Source organism: Scyliorhinus torazame, chromosome 12, assembly GCF_047496885.1.
Source record: "Scyliorhinus torazame isolate Kashiwa2021f chromosome 12, sScyTor2.1, whole genome shotgun sequence".
NCBI lineage: Eukaryota > Metazoa > Chordata > Chondrichthyes > Carcharhiniformes > Scyliorhinidae > Scyliorhinus > Scyliorhinus torazame.
Window position 1 is genome coordinate 45,250,935 of NC_092718.1, and position 20,492 is coordinate 45,271,426.

At 45.2% G+C, this 20,492-nt stretch overlaps 1 protein-coding gene across 7 annotated transcripts in view; it reads left to right on the forward strand.

The window, feature by feature from the left end:
• Positions 1-409: 409 nt before the first annotated feature.
• Positions 410-20,492, forward strand: part of LOC140387547 (myocyte-specific enhancer factor 2A-like) — a 277,365-nt gene continuing 257,282 nt past the window's right edge. For 5 of the 7 annotated variants that reach the window (XM_072470797.1, XM_072470794.1, XM_072470796.1 and 2 more), the window contains exon 1: positions 410-533. The gene's annotated coding sequence lies outside the window, so the exon portion shown is untranslated. Of the gene's footprint in view, positions 534-937; positions 1,109-20,492 lie in introns of all 7 variants that reach the window. The other 2 variants (XM_072470791.1, XM_072470790.1) reach the window with 2 other exon arrangements.

The window sequence follows — 20,492 nt, forward strand, 5'->3', positions numbered from 1 at the left end:
AAAAAGGGGGAAAGAAAACCCCAGCCTTAATCAGCCCTGATCCCCCTGCATCTAGGCTTTGGCTGCGCTTGGAATCCGCCGAGAGAAGGGCGGGGGGTAGAGGCGGACTGGAGGGAGTGGGTCGGGATCGACCCGCCGGGGGTATGAATTCTCCCGAGGCGGGCTGCCATTGACGTCAGCTCATTAGCCTGCGGTGGTGTCGCTGCGCGGTGCTGAGGCCCTGAGGAGAAGAAAGAAAGTAGTTCCTTGTGGAGTGGGGGCGTGATTTAGGCCACGGTGGGGGGGGGGGGGGGGACGAGGAGTCGGGGTGGGTGAGTGGATGGGACAGTGGGCTTTTAAAAAAAAAACAGTGAGAGGCGGATCGGGTGGGGTCGTCCTCGCGTCCCGGGTGGGCGGAGGGATAAGAAGGGGGGGAGGGGTCGGGCGCTGTGAGGGAATGGGGCAGGTCCTGTCTGTGGCTGACTAAAAATAGCAACATTGTGTCTTTTTTATACAATTATTCATTTCGCGGCTGATACAGTATCCTCTGAGTGGTGAGTAAAAATAGCAACATTTCTGCTTCCCCCCCCCTCCCTCCCTGTTAGCCACCCGAATGTATCGGCTTGGCAGGGAAATCTCGGAGTGTTTGAAGTGGAGATTTGTCTTTCCAAGCCGCACAGTAAATGACAGAACAGCAGCACCAGAGCTTTCAGGGGCTGACTGGATCTAGCAGTGCGAAAAAAAATCTTTACAACCCTCACTTTTATTAATATATAAGTGTGTGTGTGTATATATATTTATTACTAGCAGTGACTGTGTGTGTCTCTGTCTCTCCCTCCCACCCCTCCTGAGGTGATGTTAACAGTGGGGATGAGTGGTTGCTTCTTGTATTAACCCGGAAATATTCTGGCATGTTTGTCTTATCACCCCCTCTCTCCTCACCTCCACCCCTTTGAAGGATTTTTCTGACTGCTAAGGACAGGAGAGAGCGAAATTGGTTGGAAGTTGTGCGACGAACGTGCAAGTTTTTTTTTAAAAAACAAAAAAAATACCCCCAAAAGTTTGGAGCTGGATTGTCCAGGCCCACAGTCACCAGAGGCAGGATTTAGTGAGCGTTTTTATTTTCTTGGTAAGTTCAGCCAACCTACTTTTGCTTTCTTACAACCCCCCCTAAAAAAAAAAATCTCTTAAAAATGTTTGTTTTACACGCTTGATTTTTTTGTTGGTGAACTATTCCCAAGTGTCAATTGTGGATCCCTGAATGTTCTCTTTCACATCCTCAGTCTATCTACGTGTAGATCAGCGAATTTGTAGAATCGTTTCGTCCTGAGTCGACTGGTTGTCATGTATTTTTTTTGGGGGTGGGCGGTGGTGAGGAGATGTTAATGAAACATTGTGTTGTTATGAAGTAATCCATCTAGTTTTCCAAAACATTCTGTTACGTGTGGCGGGGTCGAGTGGTCTGACTTGAGGGTGTTATTCCTACTAACCTTGAAACTACAGCCCCTTTTTGCATTGGCACATTGCGTCCTTGTTTAGTGTGCCATTGAGCAGAGTGAGTGAGTTGAAAGTCCGATCCACTGCCATAGTTTTGACAGCTCGGCTAAGTCCTCATTGAGTAGGGGAGTTAATTTGATTCCAAAGTGCTGAGAAGCAGTCCTAATGTGAAGACTGCTTGCAGCTTGTCAGGCAGCATTTCGATGGCATATTCAGCACAGTCCAATCTCTTGAACCCCTCAGTACAGTTGGAGCCAAATATGATACGTTACAAATTCCACATAGATTTTCATTTGCATGGTGTTTACTTTTGGTGTATACTATATTTCTGTAATGTTCCTTGTTCGGACTTTTAATTATTGTTGAAAAAGATATTTTCAGCTCCCAAAGTAGCTTTAAATAACATTAACTGCTCTCTGGGAAACAAAATGGGTAGCTAAAGATTTGTTTTGGATTTTTGATGGATGGTCCCATGGCATTTACATATTCAAATTTGTAACTTGATACATCACCTATTTATTTTATCATTTGTTATGTAATCAAAAGCTAGTAAGATAGATTTTTTTTTTAACAGGCAGCTTTTTTTTGTCTGTAAATTTCTCCTATGTGATGAGATCTGTGAGGCATTAAGCTGCATGATTTTTGCAGTAGAATAGTTTGCAGTTCTAATTGTCAAATGTTCTTGTGATTGTTTGGCTGGGTGCTACGTACTCTTTGTCAGTTTTTAAAATCCACTGTACGTACTGAAATAAAAACAATGCTGGATATACTCACCATGCCCGACAGCATCTGTGGAGCGAGGAACCGAGTTAATGTTTTGGATCTAAATGATTCTTCCAAAGAATTCTGGCATATTCTGACCTATTGTAAATTGCATTGTTTGAAGGGTTCAAACACAAGATTGTATTAAATTGCAGTACAAATGTGCAACATGCAACATTTTGAACCCTATGGTATTACTCCAGCCTGTAAAAAGCAGACCGATATCTTTGAATTCACTAATTACGCCTGAAAACATGAGAAATGTGATTTGCTTAGTTTTATCTACAATAATATTAATTGCTCCATTTTTAATTTTAAATAAATCAGAATGTTGCTTTTGGATAGAAGAAGCAAGTAGTGAGTTATAGCCTTGTGTCAATCAGTGTAAGGATTGTGTAAAGATAAGGGTTTGATCAGTGCTACTCTGGTATAATGATGTACACATGTAGCTCGCCCTTCAACAAGTATTTGGGATGTAACGGCTCCCTCTTCAAGAATCCTAAATAACTAGGAATCTTTTGAGCAAAAATAGCGAGGTAAATTGTGATAAAAGTCCAGGAATGTTATTTTTAATGATGCGCCAGAAACTATTGGAGAATATTCGTGATATACTTAAAAAGTCAATGTAGATTACAGCCTGTGGCTCACGGCTGAATCTTCTATTATTTAGATTCCATGCTACTACTGTAGCAGAACAGGAAACTTCTACAGCAGTGTAAATAATCTGATTAAAATTATATAATAAGGAACTGACTAATTGTTCTAAACTTGAGTTTTATTTTATACACTAAAGCAATTTGTTTTTAAAAGCAGCATAAATGGTGGGTTTTGAATTGTTTTGATTGTGGAACATTTTCTTAGTTTGTTTAGCGGGAAATTTTCTTAGTCATATATCCATCTTTGGTTCAGTATTCTCCAACATTTACATGATAACACGTTCTCGATTTTAAAAATTCTTTTGCATACTCTTTGGCTTGTGAACTGTTTTGGAACATGATGGGTGCTACATAAATTCAATGCTTTCCTTATTCACAAAAAAAAATTAGTTGTGAAAATTTGGCACAAGTACTTTGGGGAAAGAATTGCAAATGCTTTCTGCTAATTGGAAATCCTACGAAATTAAGTTGAGCTATAAATATAATTAACGGTACTGTCTTTAGAAAGTTGTACAGTTTTTGCTGAATTGATGCATCGGCCATCTGGAAGATCCAATTATTTTAAGTAGAGTAACCATGTTCTGGCAGCACAGAATCAATGTAAAAGATGTGGAGCACACTGTAAATCAGCATTTGCTGTACTTCTCAAACCAACGGATATGCAGCTCCTCATACTGGAAGTGTGGAACAACAATGTAACCAGTGTTAGGCTTGGGGAAGTTCATATGTAACAGAGCATATGTCTTTTATTGTACAACTTGGCTGCAGATTTAACTTTCTTCACCTGCATCTGGTGTGTTTGAATCATACATCGTGGTGAGGTTTGTAGCTGTTAATTCCTGTCAATTTGAGGCTCTTATCTACAGCTGAATGATGCTGACTTGTAACTGTTGCTTTGTAAAGACTATTTTGGTCCCTATTTTCTCAGTGATAGCTGAAAAAGTTGTAAAACATTGAGATCTATTCAAGAATATATTCTATGCACAGGGGGACTGGAGAAGGGAGTAGTGTCAGCGGTTTACGGGGCTATTTTGGAAGAGGAGAAGGCACCACTGGAAGGGATCAAAGCAAAGTGGGAGGAAGAGTTGGGAGAGGATATGGAGGAGGGGTTCTGGTGTGAGGTGCTACGGAGAGCCAATGCCTCCACCTCGTGCACGAGATTGGGGCTGATACAGCTGAAGGTGGTACACAGAGCACACCTCACGAGGGCGAGGATGAGCCGATTCTTTGAAGGAGTAGAAGATGTGTGTGAATGTTGTGGGGAGGGCCCCGCTAATCACGTTCACATGTTTTGGTCCTGTCCAAAGCTATAGGATTACTGGAAGAGGTTTTTAGGGTAATTTCTAAAGTGGTGCACGTGAAACTGGACCCAGGCCCCTGGGAGACCATATTTGGGGTGTCGGACCAGCCAGGGTTGGAAACTGGTGCGGAGGCAGATGTTGTAGCCTTCGCCTCGTTGATCGCCCGAAGGCGGATCCTGATGGGTTGGAGAGCAACCTCTCCACCCTGTGCCCTGGCGTGGCAGGGGGACCTGTTGGAATTCTTGACTCTTGAGAAGGTTAAGTTTGAACTGAGGGGAAGGATGGAGGGGTTCTACAATTCATGGGTATTATTCATTATGCACTTTCAAGAACTGGATAACATCAAACATTATTTGGGGCATGTGGGTGGGAGGATTGGGGGGAGGGTGGCTGTGTGTGTTAATGGCGACTATGGGTGATCCCTAATTCCTTTTTGTCATTTGTTTGTGTCAACATGCGGGCTAATGTTTGGAGTTTGGGAGGATGGGATTGTTGTTATTGATATGGGGAGTGACATATTTGTTACTGATTATTGTTTATTGTTGGTGGGTGTAAATTTGAGTGACAATGTGGAAAAGGAGAATAAAAAATATTTTTTAAAAAAGAATATATTCTATGTTTCTTATGTCTTGCATATGGTTAAGAGCTGAATCTGAAGATTTCACGATGTATTTCCTTAGATGAGAGTTATGTACAGGCGACAGCTAGCTACCTTTAAAAGCTCCTACTTTAGTTAATTAATGTAGTTATTTGTACTTCTACTTTCTATAAGTAATATGGTAGAGTCTTCAGGGTTCTAAACAGAAGTCATTGAAGGTTGTATCTAGCTTCTTCAGTGGGTTTGCTGAGTTGCAAGGCTGTTAGATTAAATCGTTTGAGACTTCAGTGATATTTGGTCAGGAACGAAAGCAATAAGATTCCGTAAGGATGCCTTTTCACCAGAACCCAGCTTCTTTGGGACATGTTTCAAGCCAAGACATTTGTTCCCCGTTATTGTGACAAAATATTATTGATACAAAAGTAGCAAGTGAGATCGAGGATTAAGAGGCAAATTCTCCAAAACAATGCTTTTTTATTTCACCCAAAAAAAAGAGCAATTCTAAACTGCAACTGAAATGAAATTAAGTGCTGGGAGGAAATGGGAAAGGGAAGAAGCAATTAGGACTAACTAACAAAGTAACCCAAAGGTTGAAGAGGTTACAGCATGCAACAAAATGAGGATTTTCCTGTTTTCTTTAGGTAAGTGCATCTAAGTGGTAAAATTATTCTTAAGGAATATGGATTCAATTTTCCCACCAGTGGTATTTGGGAAATGTGTATATCCTGAGATCATGGTAGTTCAATTCTTTGCAGTATTGACTCTTCAGTATAAATGCATTCTAACTGCCTGTCCAACAACCCCATAATTATCATAGATCTTAAAATGAGCATTTTTAGAGAAATATGGTATTCTAGCTGGGCTCATTTACCTTATATTCGTGCCACGATTTGATGGTGTGGTTAGAAATTGCCATTGACGTCAACCTACTCTAATGTTGCACCAATATAATTAACGGGTAGTGTTTTTAAATTCATAACATCTCATTGCACCAGTACCACCGGCAGACTGCAATCAACTGGTGTTATTGTAGTTTAAAATGCCCTCTGTAGACACAACCCAAAATGGAAAGAATATAATGTGTGCTCATTGAGCTTGGGTGTTTTTTTTTAATACCTCATGTAGGCACAATGCAGCAATTTTGTTTACCTACCCTCGTGCTGCACTGCAAACATAGTGACAGTATGCTAAGAAATCCTACAGTGCTCTACTGATGTACAGTGGGCTACTGACATTCACGTTCCCCAGGGACAAACTATTTTCCTGCAGCATATTTAACTTATGAAACTAAAATTGATTAATAAATCTATATAATACGGAAGGTGGGACTAATAATCTCTGGTCTGTGCTATCTGAGATTTTTGTGGCGTGGATTATCATATAGTTGCACGATAAAGAAAATGCAAGAGCTGCACTTCTTCACAGGCAATCATCAAACCTAAAAAAGGCCTGATTTAAATTTTCAAATCAGAAACACTAGATAGAACTCAGAGTGCCTGTGCCACAGTGGATGGCTTAATGGAAAATCTTGGGCACACCGCACCTCATCCCACCCCAATTTGTCTGCCCATTTATGATAAAGGATTGTCAATATCGTGAACTCGTGAATTGCACTCTTATCTTTCTGATGGGTGTCACCGGTGACGCAACATCTTGTAAAATGCTGACATGCCAACTTGGTTTCATTTGATTCTCTTGCCAAATTCAGATGCAAAGTTAACTCCGAATAACTGGTATTTTATCGACTTTCCCCATGCACGGTGAATGAAAGCATTAAACAGTTCAGAATTGAGTAGTGCAACCAAGGTATTTTCGGTGTGGAGCACCAGACTTCACTTTATTTAATCACAGCCTGGGTATGGTGAGGTGTTACAATTGGTGAAAGCACCCTGGGTACCCTGGGTTAGGTTTCCCACTTCTGACTTTATGTGGTAGCTGTTTAAAAGGTGTGCAGGTTTAGTTACTGGATGAGGATGTGATGGCTGGGGTTTTCTGCTTGATCATTTGCACCCCTTGACTACCCATGACAGCAGAAGTGGAAAGCTTCTGAATCCAACCTCTGTGAAGTGCTGTTCATGGGTGAATGTCAGAAATAAGCAGAGCTTAGACCATCTGGCCCCTGAATAGGTGGCTGACTAATGAGTGAGATAGTCAAGTTATCATTGTCACAGATGATCCATAGGCTGCTCCCCTTTGAGGAGGAGAGCTGACTGGTGGTGATTTAACCCGAGGATCACCACACCTCGGGCGAGGGGCAAAGTTGAGAAAGGAGGCCTTTCGAGAATAGCCTCCGCCTGTACGGAAACTGAACCCACGCTGATGACTTTGCTCTGCTCATGAACCAGCTAACTGAGCTAAACCATTCCGATTAAGATACAATTCTGAAAAATGGCAACTCCAATGATGGCACTGTAGATTTGTTACTATAGAACATAATGAGGCAGTCAGAATAACATTGCATGGGGAGGGGAAGTTTTAGGAGAGAACAGTAGTTATATTTGAATAAACGTCTTTGAAAACCATCAATAATAGAATGATTCCACCAGTCCTTTTGTTTTATTCGTTCATGGGATGTGGGCGTTGCTGGTTGGGCCAGCGGTTATTGCCCATCCCTGAGGGCTTTTAAGAGTCAACCACATTGGATCTGGAGTCACATGTAGGACAGATTTCCTTCCCTAAAGGACATTAGTGAACCAGATGGGTTTTTATGATTATTGACAATGGCTTCATGGTCATCTTTAGACTTTAATTCCAGATTTTTTATAAAATTGAATTCCAGTATCACCATCTGCCATGGTGGGATTCGAACCCAGGTCCCCAGAACATGACTCTGGGTCTCTGGATTACTAGCCCAGTGACAATACAACTATACCACTGCCCCCCTGTACACCACTGCCTCCCCTGAAAATTTGATGATTGTACAAATGTGGGAATTATACAGCCTCCTTTAGAAAGAAAGAATATATAGTCCCTGTCATGTCCTTGAGAGTCCTAAAGCACCTTTTAATAGCGAATGAAGTACTTTCGTTTGTTGTGAAGGAACTCAGTGAAAATTCTCACAAAAGGCAAAGTGATAATAAACACATAATTTGTTTTAGTAATGTTGATTTTGAGGGATAAACTTTAGCGAGAATACTGAGGATAACTCCCTTTCATAAAATATGCGGCCACCTGCGAGTGAATGTCGCAACGGTTTAAACTGAATGATGGTACCCCCAACAGTGCAGCTCTCCCTCAGCAATATATTGGGAGTGACAGCCTAGATTATGCGCTCCAGTCTCTACAGTGCAACTTGACATAATCTTCTGATTGCAAAATGAAACTGCTATTGACTGAGAAGGCATCTTGCCAATGAAACCATTTTATGAAAATTGAACCGTTGCAATGTTTTTCTATTTGTCAATTTTCAACAATTTTCTTTTTTTTAGCAGTGAGTGTTGATGTTTTGTACTGAACATCATTGCTGGCCATCATTAGTTGAGACTGGAATGATGCTGTGTTAACTACATGATGTTAATTTGACATGCTCTCTGCTAAAACTAATAGAACCACCCTATCCCCAGATAAAAGTAAAACACAATAATGTGACTTACGTTTAATTTTTCTTTGGTGGAAATAGGTCCTGGTGGTTTAATTTATTTTAAAAAAAGAGGAACATGGCACATTTCCTTATCTCTGCGCTCCAGGCTAAACTACTCCGCTCAAATGAGTATGTTTATTGGATCATTTTGGCACACAACACTTGCATTCCTGCCTTTCTTCCTGTCACATCTAGAATATTGTGGATTCAAACCTTATTCCAAAACGTGAACAAACAACCTAAGTTGACACATCACTGCAGTCTTTCTTTTGTGTTCGACATTCAGCCGAGGCCCTGACTGCCTGGCCTGGTAGAAGGTCCCATGGGGCCACTGTATTTGTAGAGTAGAGACGTTTTCTGATACCTTGACCAACATTACTCCCCATCTTAACACCACCAAAGAATGCATTATTTCAATTTCTGTTTGTGGGATCTTGCTGTGTAAAGTTGGCCACTTCTTTTGCTTGCATGCCAGTGATAATGAACACAGGACATCCTGAAGGGGGAGGGTACACATGGGTACGAACAACATAGGCGGGAAGAGTGATGAGGTCCTGCAGAAGGAGTTCAGGGAGTTAGGCAATAAGTTTAAAAAGCAGGACCTCAAGGGTTGTAATCTCAGGATTACTCCCTGTGCCACGTACCAGTGAGGCTAAAAATAGGAGGATAGTGCAGCTAAATACATGGCTGAGCTGGTGGTGCAAGAGAGAGGTTTTCAGATTTCTGGACCACTGGGATCTCTTCCGGGGCAAGTGTGACCTGTATAAGAAGGACGTGTTGCATCTAAAGTGGAGGGGCACCAATATCCTGGCTGGGAGGTTTGCTAGAGTCACTCGGCAGGATCTAAACTAGTATGGCAAGGGGGAGGGAACCAGAGCGCTAGCTTAGAAGGTGTAAAAACTGAAGGGGAAATAGAGCACAAAAATAAGAGAACAACATCACCCTCTCTGCTCAAACACAATGGTTTGAAGTGTATTTGTTTCAACGCCAGAAGTATAGAGCGGGTAAGGCAGATGAACTTGGAGCACTGATTAGTACTTGGAATTACGATGTTGTGGCTATCACAGAAACATGGTTAAAGGAAGGGCAGGTTTGGCAGCTGAACGTTGGAGGATATAGATGCTTCAGGAAAGATAGAGGGGGATGTAAAAGGGGTGGGGGAGTAGCATTACTGGCTAAGGAGAATATTATAGCTGTACTGCGGGAGGACACCTTGGAGGGCTCATACAATGAGGCAATCTGGGTTGAGCTTAGGAACAGGAAGGGGACAATCACAATGTTGGGCGTTTATTATAGGCCCCCCAACTGCGAGCGAGAGTAGAGGAGCAGATAGGTAGAGAGAGTTTGGATAGGTGCAAAAGTAACAGGGTTGTTGTGGTAGCGGATTTTAATTTCCTCTATATTGACTGGGACATACTTAGTGCCAGGGGTTTAGATGGGGCAGAGTTTGTAAGGTGTATCTAGGGAGCCTTCTTGATGCAATATGTAGATAGTCCAAATAGGGAAGGGGCAGTACTGGATCTGGTATTGGGAAATGAGCCTGGACAGGTGGTTGAGGTTTCAGTAGGGAGGCGAGGCACTAAATGAATACTTTGGACCAGTGTTAACTTCCACAAAGTCCCTTTCTTTAGTGGAATCTTTGGGTAGGGTTTGGGGACAGTCTGGATCAAGTTAAGATCGAAAAGGAGGAGGTATTGGGTCTTTTAAAAGATATTAAGGTAGATAAGTCTTCTGGGCCAGATGGGATTTATCCCTGAATACTGAGGGAAGCAAGGGAGGAAATTGCTGGTGCCCTGACTGACATCTTTGTATCCTCATTGGCTACAGGTGAGATCCCAGAGGACTGGAGAATAGCTAATATGGTACCGCTGTTTAAGAAAGGTAACCGGGATAATCCTGGTAACTATAGACCGGTGAGCCTCAGGTCAGTAGTAGATAAATTATTGGAGAGAATTCTCAGGGGCAGGATTTATACCCATTTGGAAACAAATGGACCCCTAAGCGATAGACAGCATGGTTTTGTGAAGGGGAGGTCATGCCTCACTAACTTGATCGAGTTTTTTGAGGAGGTGACAAAGATGATTGATGAGGGGAGGGCGGTGAATTTTGTTTGAATGGACTTCAGTAAAGTTGCCTCATGGCAGGCTGGTACAAACTGGGCCAGAGGCAAAGTGGTAAGATGGATACAGAACTGGTTCAGTCACAGAAGGCAAAGGGTAGCAGTAGAAGGGTGTTTTTCTGAATGGAAGGTTGTGACGAGTGGTGTTCCACAGGGATCGGTGCTTGGACCTCTGTTGTTTATGGTATACATAAACGATTTGGAGGAAAATGTAGCCGGTCTGTAAGTTTGCGGATGACACCAAGGTTGGTGCAGTGGCAGATAGTGTTGCGGATAGTCAGAAAATACAGCAGGACATAGATAGATTGGAGACTTGGGCAGCGAAATGGCAAATGGAGTTTAATCCGGACAAATCTGAGGTAGTGCATTTTGGTGGGTCTAATGTAGAGGGGAAATGTACCTTAAATGGTAAAACTCTTAGGAATATAGAAAGTCAGAGAGATCTGGGCGTGCAGGTCCACAGATCTTTGAAGGTGGCAACACAAATGGACAAGGTAGTCAAGAAAGCATACGGCATGCTTGCCTTCATTGGACGGGGCATAGAGTATAAAAACTGGCAAGTCATGCTACAGTTGGATAGAACCTTGGTAAGGCCGCATAACCAGAAGAATGTGAAGGCTTTGGAGAGGGTGCAGAGGAGGTTTACCAGGATGTTGCCTGGTCTGGAGGGTGTTAGCTATGTGGAGAGGCTGAATAGACTCTGGACTGTTTTCATGAGAAAGACGGAGGTTGAGGGGTCTACAAGATTATGAGGGGCATGGATAGAGTGGATGGGCAGGTACTCTTTCCCACGGTGGAGGGGTCAGTCACCAGGGGGCATAGGTTTAAGGTCTGTGAGGCAAAAGTTTAGAAGAGATGTGCGAGGCAGGTTTTTTTACACAGAGGGTGGTGAGTGCCTGGAACACGTTGCCAGGGGAGGTTGTGGAAGCAGATATATTAACGGCGTTCAAAAGGCATCTTGACAAACACATGGATAGGATGGGTATAGAGGGATACGGCGCAAGGAAGTGCTGAGGGTTTTAGCAAAGGTTGAAATCATGACCGGTACAGGCTTGGAGTGGCAAAAGTTGATATCATGACCGGTAAGGGCTTGGAGGGCCAAAGGGCCTGTTCCTGGGCTGTATTGTTATTGTTATTTGTTATTTGTTCTTTGTATTTTGTATAACTCTAATTCGTTAATTGTGGAATGCTTTGTGATCTCCTGACTGTGTAAGTGCAAAATCTCTATTTTCATGCCTGGTTAGAGGCAATTTCCAGTGGTCCTCTGTCAGTTACTTCAAAGTAGGCTACGGGAGTAACCTGGGCTTTTTAAAATATGTAGCATTGGAACAACATGGTGAAGGATTTCTCTTAAGGTTGCAGCCATCTCTATTAGTTACAGTGGGGTTGGTTTTCCTGGCTGCATCTCTAAATAGAGAAACTTTCTCTAGTATCGGGGAATTCCTGATGGCGGGGAATATGTTACATAGGATTGTAACACACTCAAGATCTAGATGATTTCATAAACCACATGAACAAATCTAAAGTCAGTTTTTAAAAAGATATATTTTTATTAGACTTTTAACATTTTATACAAAACATACAAAATAGTAATCAAAACCACAAACCATGTATCAACAACTGTGACAAATCAACAACCCCCCCCAATCCCTAATAGAACTCCCCCCCCCCCCCCCCCCCCCCCCCCCCCCCCCCCCACCCCCCCAACAGTGACTGGATCCATGGAGAACAACTACAACAGAAACGGGTGCCACCTGTGATAGAATCTGTCAACCTCTGCCCTCATCGTGAACGTAACCTTCTTGAGATGCAATTACTCCATCAAGTCACCCAGCCATGTTGCAGCACTGGGCGGTTCCACCTGTCTCCAACTCGGCAGGATCCACCGCCGAGACAGCAATGAGGCAAAAACCAAAGCGTCTGCCATAATCCCCGTCCTCCATCCGACTGGTCTGACACTCCAAATATCGCTCCAAATGGGCATGGCTCCAAATCCACATTAACATTGCTGATTTGATGGTTTCTGTTTTAAAAAAAGGACCCCCAAAAATCCACCAACTTGGGGCCGGACCAGTACATGTGCATATGGTTTGCAGGCCCCCTCGAACACTGCTCACACCTATCCGCAACCCCCTCAAAGAAAAAAAACCCTCATTCTAGCCTAGTGAGGTGTGCTCTGAACACTGCCTTGAGCTGAACCAAACTTAATCTTGCGCAGGATGTCATAGCATTCACCCTATGGAGAGACTCACTCCACACCTCCTCCTCTCAAATGGGACCCAACTCCTTCTCCCACCTAGCCTTCACCTCCTCCATCGATACCTGGTCTTCCCCCGTGATCTGTCCGTATATCCTGGGCATGCTGCCATCCTCCGACCCCACACAAGAAACCATGCTCTCCTGCAAAGTGGACGGCAGCTCCACCGGGAATGTTGGGAACGGTGGTGGACCCAATCATGTACCTGAACCTATCCATCCCAGCAAACCTTCTCTCGCAACTCCTCCCAGTCAGCAAACCGACCCTCTAGAAATAGGTTATTTACCCGCTCCAGCCCCCCCCAAAAAAAACGTGGCATCAATTTTCTCCGGCTGAAACAAATGGCTTCCGCCATATATTTAGTGTAGAGATGACCACCGGTATACTTTGCTGGAGCGACAGCAGAGTAGCCGTCACCAACGCCTCCAGACATCACCCCGACTCCATCCATATCCAGACAATGTCATGGTCCCCGAACCAACCTAACACCTTCTTCACATTGGCTGCCCAATAGTAAAACAACAGGTTCGACAGCACCAGCTCCACGCACCAAAAGGGAAGCCCTCTCACCCCAGGACCGAAACACCCCATTAACATTCTCTGCCCCCACCCTGGGTCAAACTGTATTTGCAGCTTCCTCCTGCGTGCCCAGAACTCTGGCATAGGATTCCTCGCATACTCCCTATCCACCACCAAGATGTCCTCCACCAACTCCCTACCTTGCCTCCTTATCCATATGAGCCTTGTATGAAATGGCCTCCTCCCTGATCACCACTTTCAGCGCCTCCCACAATGTAAAGGTCGGAAACTCCCCATTTTCGTTCCATGCCATGTAGTCGCATGTGGTCCTTGAAATCTTAACACAGAACCCAAGGTCAGCCAACAAACAGTCCAACTGCCACCCTGTATGCTGCGTCTGACCTATCTCAGGCTTCATAACCACCCAATGCGGCGCATGGTCTGAAATAACCACTGCCGAATACTGTGCCCTGCTTACCCCAGGGAGCAAAGTTTTATCCATCATGAAGAAGTCGGTCCTTGAGTGTACCTTGTGCACCGGCGCAAAAACAAAAACTTCTTGACCGCCTGGGTTCACAAACCACCAGGAATCCACCTCTTCTGTCTCGGCTATGAATGCTGCCAAAACCTTCACCATCCTGGCAGGAGATAGCGACCTTGACAAGGAACGGTGAATCAGCTGATATGTGTCCAGCTCCAGAATGGCAGCCAACAACCGTTCCATAAATTTAACATCGTCCCAATGTGGGGGGCACACATTGTTCACTAATACCACTGCCTTCACCTCCAGTGTTCCTGCAACCATCACATAGACCCCCCCCCCCCCCCACCCCCCATCCCAACCAGGCCCTGCAGGTCTCCTCCAGTGTTCCTGCAACCATGACATAACCGCCGCCCCCCTGCCCCCAACCAGGCCCTGCAGGTTCAAAGTGATTAACCTTATCGGGGGTCTCTTCCGCCCCCCTTCGAGTCATCATTGGTACCATGATTGATCCTTCTTTTCCCAAATTCCTGAATCCCAGGCCCACCTACGAAGGCCACCGGCCTACCCCTAAAGTGAGACAAAGGAAAAATCCTTGGATGCTGTTAGCACACACCACACAAAAACACAGCTAGGCCCATTGTGACGACCCTACCAGGCCCAATAGACCACAGCTTCTCCTCCCCCGCCACTCCACTCCCGTTCGGTAGCCTCCCCTCTCCTCTTCACTCGCAAAGTGGCCCCTCGCCAAAGCCCCCCCCCCCCTCTCCGAAACACGTCAAAAACACTAACCACCACATCCCTTATAACCCAAACTCCCCACCATCATTAACAAACCTCTTTCCCTTCCAAATTACACCAAACCATTCCCCTTATCTATATTAGGTAGGGCAGAAGATACAAAAGTCCGAGAACACGCACTAACAGATTCAAAAACCGCTTCTTCTCCGCTGTTGCCAGATTCCTGAATGACCCCCTTATGAACTGACCTCTTCACACATCTTCTGTACTGCGTAGTATTGCACTCCTTTATGCTTCACCTGATGCCTCTGTCTATGTATTCACATTGTGCATTTATGTATGCCCTATGACTTTTTTCATGTGTGGCATGATCTGTCTTGACTGTGTATGCAGAACAAAACATTTCACTGTACCTCGGTACATGTGACAATAAAACAAGTACAATACAATTAAAACCCCTCCCTCCTAACTAGATCAAAAACACGCCCACAAAGGCGTACATACAGAATACAAGCATCCCATCCATTATACCCAGAATCCTAATCGGTCCATCTGACTGTGGCCCCGATTCGAAGAAGTAATCCTTCGAGTTCATGGTGACCCACAGCCTCGCCGGCTACACCACCCAAAATTGCACACCTTTGCTGTAGAAACAACCTTCACCACGTCGAATGCTGTTCGCCTCTTCCTCAGCTCAGTCCCAATGTCCTGATAGATCCCCACTGGGTGCCGTCCCAATCGATATTCTACCACTCCACACTCCACCTTTTCGTTAGTAATTATGGAAGCGGGTAATCACCACTCAAAGCAGCTCATTGGATCTTGGCTTTTGCCTGAGTGCCCTGTCCAATTCCGGAAGGGGAGAACACCTCATCCCCGTCCACCAACAGAGAAAACATCTCTGCAAAGTACTGAGTCGATTCAAGCCCTCCAATCCCTCCGGCAGCCCCACCAATCTGAGGTTTAACTGCACTGACCTGTTCTCCAGATCCTCCACCTTCAGCCTCAGATCTTTATTGCCCTCCGCCACCATCATGATCTCAGCCTCCAGCGAGGCAAGCCGATTCTCATTCTGTGACCTAGCCTCCTCCTCACCCATCAAAGTCTCACCCTCTGCTTCAACCTTGTTCGAGGTCATCGCCAACTGCTCTTGAACTGGGCCCAGGGCTTCCTCGGTAGCGACTCGGAAGGACTCTCTTGTTTCCTTTCCCTACCGATCCATTTGCCTGCCTAATTTCTCCAGTTCCTGTGCCATCTCTTCAGCCAAATAATGGGTGAGGTGGCCATCTCCCTTTCTTTAGCAGGCTACCCTCCTGAGCCTTTTTCTAGTTGGGCTTCTTTGTCGACGATTTTGACATGACTCCATTGAGTAATAGTCCCCTTAGCCCACAACAGGTATGTTGTCATCTGAAAAACAGGCAAAACGGATCAAAATCAAAGGCGCAGCCAGGAGCCTCTTTTTGTGCGTCTTGCTCTTACATGGCATCACTGGAAGTCCTAAAGTCAAGTTATACATTCTCACGGAATCTTTCGACTATCATGCAGCATCAACACTTTTTTTTTTGTTGTTCATTCTGTTGTTGAAGTTCATGCGTCGGTATGTAGCTAGTCCTCCTTACTGCTGACGTGGCTTTTGAATTTTGCTGCAAGGGTTTCTATCATGCCTTGAGAAAAAACGATGTATTTGAAAAAGAAAGCAATCTTTTGAAGATTTGGTTGACCGTGTGTGTCGTTTGTGTCACTTGGCAAGAGGAGGGTATTATTAGGAAAAAAAACTTGTCTTGTACAGAAGTGTTGGATGAGATTTTGGGCGGGATTCTTCCATTTGGCGGCAGTGTCCACGCCGTCGGAAACGGGCCGCTGGGCGTACCGATTCTGACCCCACTGCAGGGAACCAGCACGGCGCTGGAGCGGTTCATGCCGCTCCGGCCTCCCATTCCGGTGCGAACTGTGTGCCGCGGGATCCGCGCATGCGCAGTGGCGCAGGCGTCAACGAGGACATGCGCAGTGACACCGGCGCCATCCCGAGCATGCGCGGTGGCCTCCCTCAATGCACCGGCCCCGATGCAACATGGCGCGGGAGTTCGGGGCCGGCACGTAAGAAAATAGGCCTGGTGAGCGAGAGGCCGACCCGCCGATCGGTGGGCCCCGATCACGGGCCAGGCCGCATCGGATGCCCTCCCTCCCCCACAGGCCACGCCCCGTCACTGCGCGCAGAGTTCCCGCCGGCTGCGACCAGGTGTGGACGGCGTCGGCAGGACTCTGCCTTTTTAGAGCGGCCGCTCGGCCCATTCGGGCTGGAGAATCGTTTGCCAGGCCGCGTAGAGTGGCCCGCGACCGGCGCCGCACCAACACTCCGCCGCCAATAGCGCTAATTCTCCGCTCCGCGAAGAATCGCGTGGCGCGGTTGCAGGGATTCTCCGGCCCGGCGCGAAGCTGAGAGAATCCCGCCCTTTAACTCTCAAAACCCATTCACTTACAGAGTTAAACTCAGGCACATTGCGTGGACGATACACTTATTTGTATAACTTTCAGTTTTATTTGTGTAACTTTCTGTTTTATTTTGCTGTCATATTAAAATAGTATTAACTTTTTTGGAAGGTAAGGTTCAGATTTGAATTGGGCATTTTCACCTTGCCTAGATTGTACTTGTCCGCTTTGCTTACAAAATGTAGATTAACTTCATAAATAGCGAATAACTACTGTTCCTCCGTATGTGAACAAAGTATTCCATATAATTTGTACCATTTCAATGCGTAACATACACTATTTATTTAAAAATTACTGAGCAATTTTTCTCACACATCCCCAGAAATTATTTGAAAAGGGTGTAACCTGCACTCTTTTCAAATAATTGAACAGAACAATATTGCATTATAAAAATAGTTTTTCCACTGTTTTATGATACAAATTACCATCCACAGAGTGCTTTAATGGTCATTTAAGCTTGCCTTCAATAATGAAAGAAAATCACTTTTTGAAAAAAATTGTTCCACTGTTAAGTGATCAGAACCTGCAGTGACTACCATTCGCAGGTGTCCGACCAAAATTATGTTATTTTATAATTTCTGTCCAATGGTCATAATTCTGTCTCAATCTTTAATGCTTCCATTTACTGGCCTCAACTGTGTTATTGTAGGTTTACCTTTTTTATTGCCCAAACTCCTCAAAACAGTACCTATCTTCTGCCACATGTGGTGAAAATATGCATGCTTTGTACCATTCAGCATTCCGAAAGCACCCTACCTACAACATTAGATATTCAACTATCACTTTGAAATCTGAAGTGTAAATAGGACTCCTGTTTGGAAAAAAAGGACCAGCTCTTAATCCCACCCGTCCTTGCAGACTATAGCTCTATCTCCAACCTCTGTTTCACAGAAACATAGAAAATAGGAACAGGAATAGTCAATTTGACCCTTTTGAGTCGACTCCACCCTTCAGTATGATAGTGATTGATTCTCTATCTCAATGTTGTACTTCAACTCTCTCCCCATACCCCTTGACGCCTATAGTGTCTAGAAATCGATTAATTTCCTTTGTAAATATATTCAGAACTTGGCCTCCCCAACCTTCTGTGGTAGAGAATTCCACAGGTTCACCACCCCCATAGTGAAGACGTCTCCTCATCTCGGTCCCGAATGGCTTACCAGTATCCTGAGATTGATATAGCTGGGGCTCAAGCACTGATCCCTGCAGTACCCCATTATTCACCACCTGCTACTCCGAAAAAATCTATCTATTCCTGTTTCACGTCCTTTAACCAATTCTCAATCCATGCCAATATATTGCCCCCAATCCCATGTGCTTTAATTTTGCACACTAACCTTTTTATGTGGAACTTTTTCAAAAGCTTTCTGGAAATCCAAATACATGACATCCACTGGTACTTTTATCTGTTCTGCTAGTTACGTCCTCAAAAGAATTCCAGTAGGTTTGTCAAACATAATTTCTCTTTCATAAATCTACATTGGCAGTGTCTAATCCTGTTGATATTTTCGATGTGTGCTTTTATCACATCCTTTATAACAGTGTCTAGCGTTTTCCTTACTACTGATGATAAGCTAATCTGTTAGTCTGTTTCCTCCCTCCCTTTATAGTGAGGTTACGTTTGCCAACCTCCAGTATACCAGGACTGTTCCGAATCTACAGAATTTTGGAAGGTGACCACCGACACGTCCACTATTTCCATGGCGATCTTCTTTAATGCCCTGGGGATTTATCTCCAAAATTCATTGAACATATTGTCACCTCCCAAATCCTTACCCATCTTTCCCAGAACACCATGTTTGAATCTCTCCAACCAGATTTCCCCCCCACTGCTATAGCACCAAATTGGCATGTTTTGTGACGGTGGCAAAGGGAAACTATTCCTTCTTGCCTTCGGTGTGGTTGTCTGCACCATCCTCCTTCAATGCCTCTCCACTGTGGAACAGCACCAGCATCCTTGCCGTTTGTCAAAAATCATTGGAGATGCAAGTCACAACCAGAGTATGTGCAAAGTTCTAACAAGCTTAGATGTCTTTGCTCCATGGTCGAAAAGGAAAGTCTGCATCAATGGTAACAATTGCAGGTGAGACTGTTCACCTGGTTCCATTCATATTTGTCTAATCATAGCCAGGGTATTGCTGCGATGGCTTCCCTTCCTTCACCGCAGTGTTAGCTCTGGTATCCCCAAAGGATCCAACCTCTGTCCTCTCCTATTTTACATCTACATTTCCCCCCTCAGAAACATCATACTAAAGCACAGGATTAGATTTCACAGGTAACATCCTGCTCTACTGCCCATTGCCTCTGAAATTCTCCACTGTAGCTAAATTGTCAGATTGCTAATCCAACATCCAGCACTGGATGAACAGCAATTTCCTCCAATTGAATATTGGGAAGACAGTGTGTGAGATTCTCTAGCCTCCCTGTGGTGAGTTTTCCGTTGTCGAGAGGTGACTGTGGGAATCTTCTGGTCCCGCTGCTATCAATGTGACTTCCCATTGAACCCACCCACGTCGTCAGCGAGACCGGAAGACCCTGCCGGCATAAACAGCCGGAAGATCTTGCCCGCCCATTGTTTAAAGCCTCCACTTTAAGCTTCATTCCCTAGATATCAACTCCATCCGTCCCCAGTCAAATGTCTGAAACTTGAGCATCCTGAATTTGATCACCGCACCATTGGTAGATTTTAGTGCCTACCACCTCAGCTCTGGATTTCTCCCCCGAAATGTCTCCGCGTCTCATTTTCAGCTTTTTACCTACCTGTTTGAGCAAACCATTGGTTGTCTGACCAGGAGCGGGATTCTCCCAGCCCCGTGCCGGGCCGGAGAATCCCCGCAACCGTGAGACGCCGCCCCGACGCCGGCACGCGATTCTCTGCATCATAGATGGGCCGAGCGGCCACTCTAAAAAGGCAGAGTCCCGCCGGCGCCGTCCATACCTGGTCGCAGTCAGTGGGAACTCTGCGCGCAGGGTCGGGGGGGGGGGGGCTCCGACCCCAGGGGGGCCTCCGATGGGTCCTGGCCCTCGATCGGGGCCCACCGATCATCGGGCCGGCCTCTCACTCCCCGGGCCTATTTTCTTACGCGCCGGCCCCTGAACTCCCGTGCCATGTTGCGTCGGGGCCGGCACGTTGAGGGAGGCCACCGCGCATGCGCGGGTTGGCGCGGCGCACCGTTCGCGCCGGAATGGGAGGCTGGAGTGGCGTGAACCGCTCCAGCACCTGCTGGCCCCCTGTAGGGACCAGAATCTGTACTCCCAGCGGCCCGTTCACGCCATCGTGAAACGCGACAGCGTTTCCGACGGTGAGGACACTCTGCCACCGAATGGGAGAATCCTGCCCCAGATGTCCCAAGTGGCTCAGTATCATTATTTTGTTTTCTAATGCTCCTATGAACCATGTTAGAACTTTTTAAATTTATGTTAAAGGTTCTATATAAATGGATATTGTTTCTGTTTATTGTAGGATTTTGATGCATTTCAGAAGATTCACACGACACTGTCCAATTTTTGCA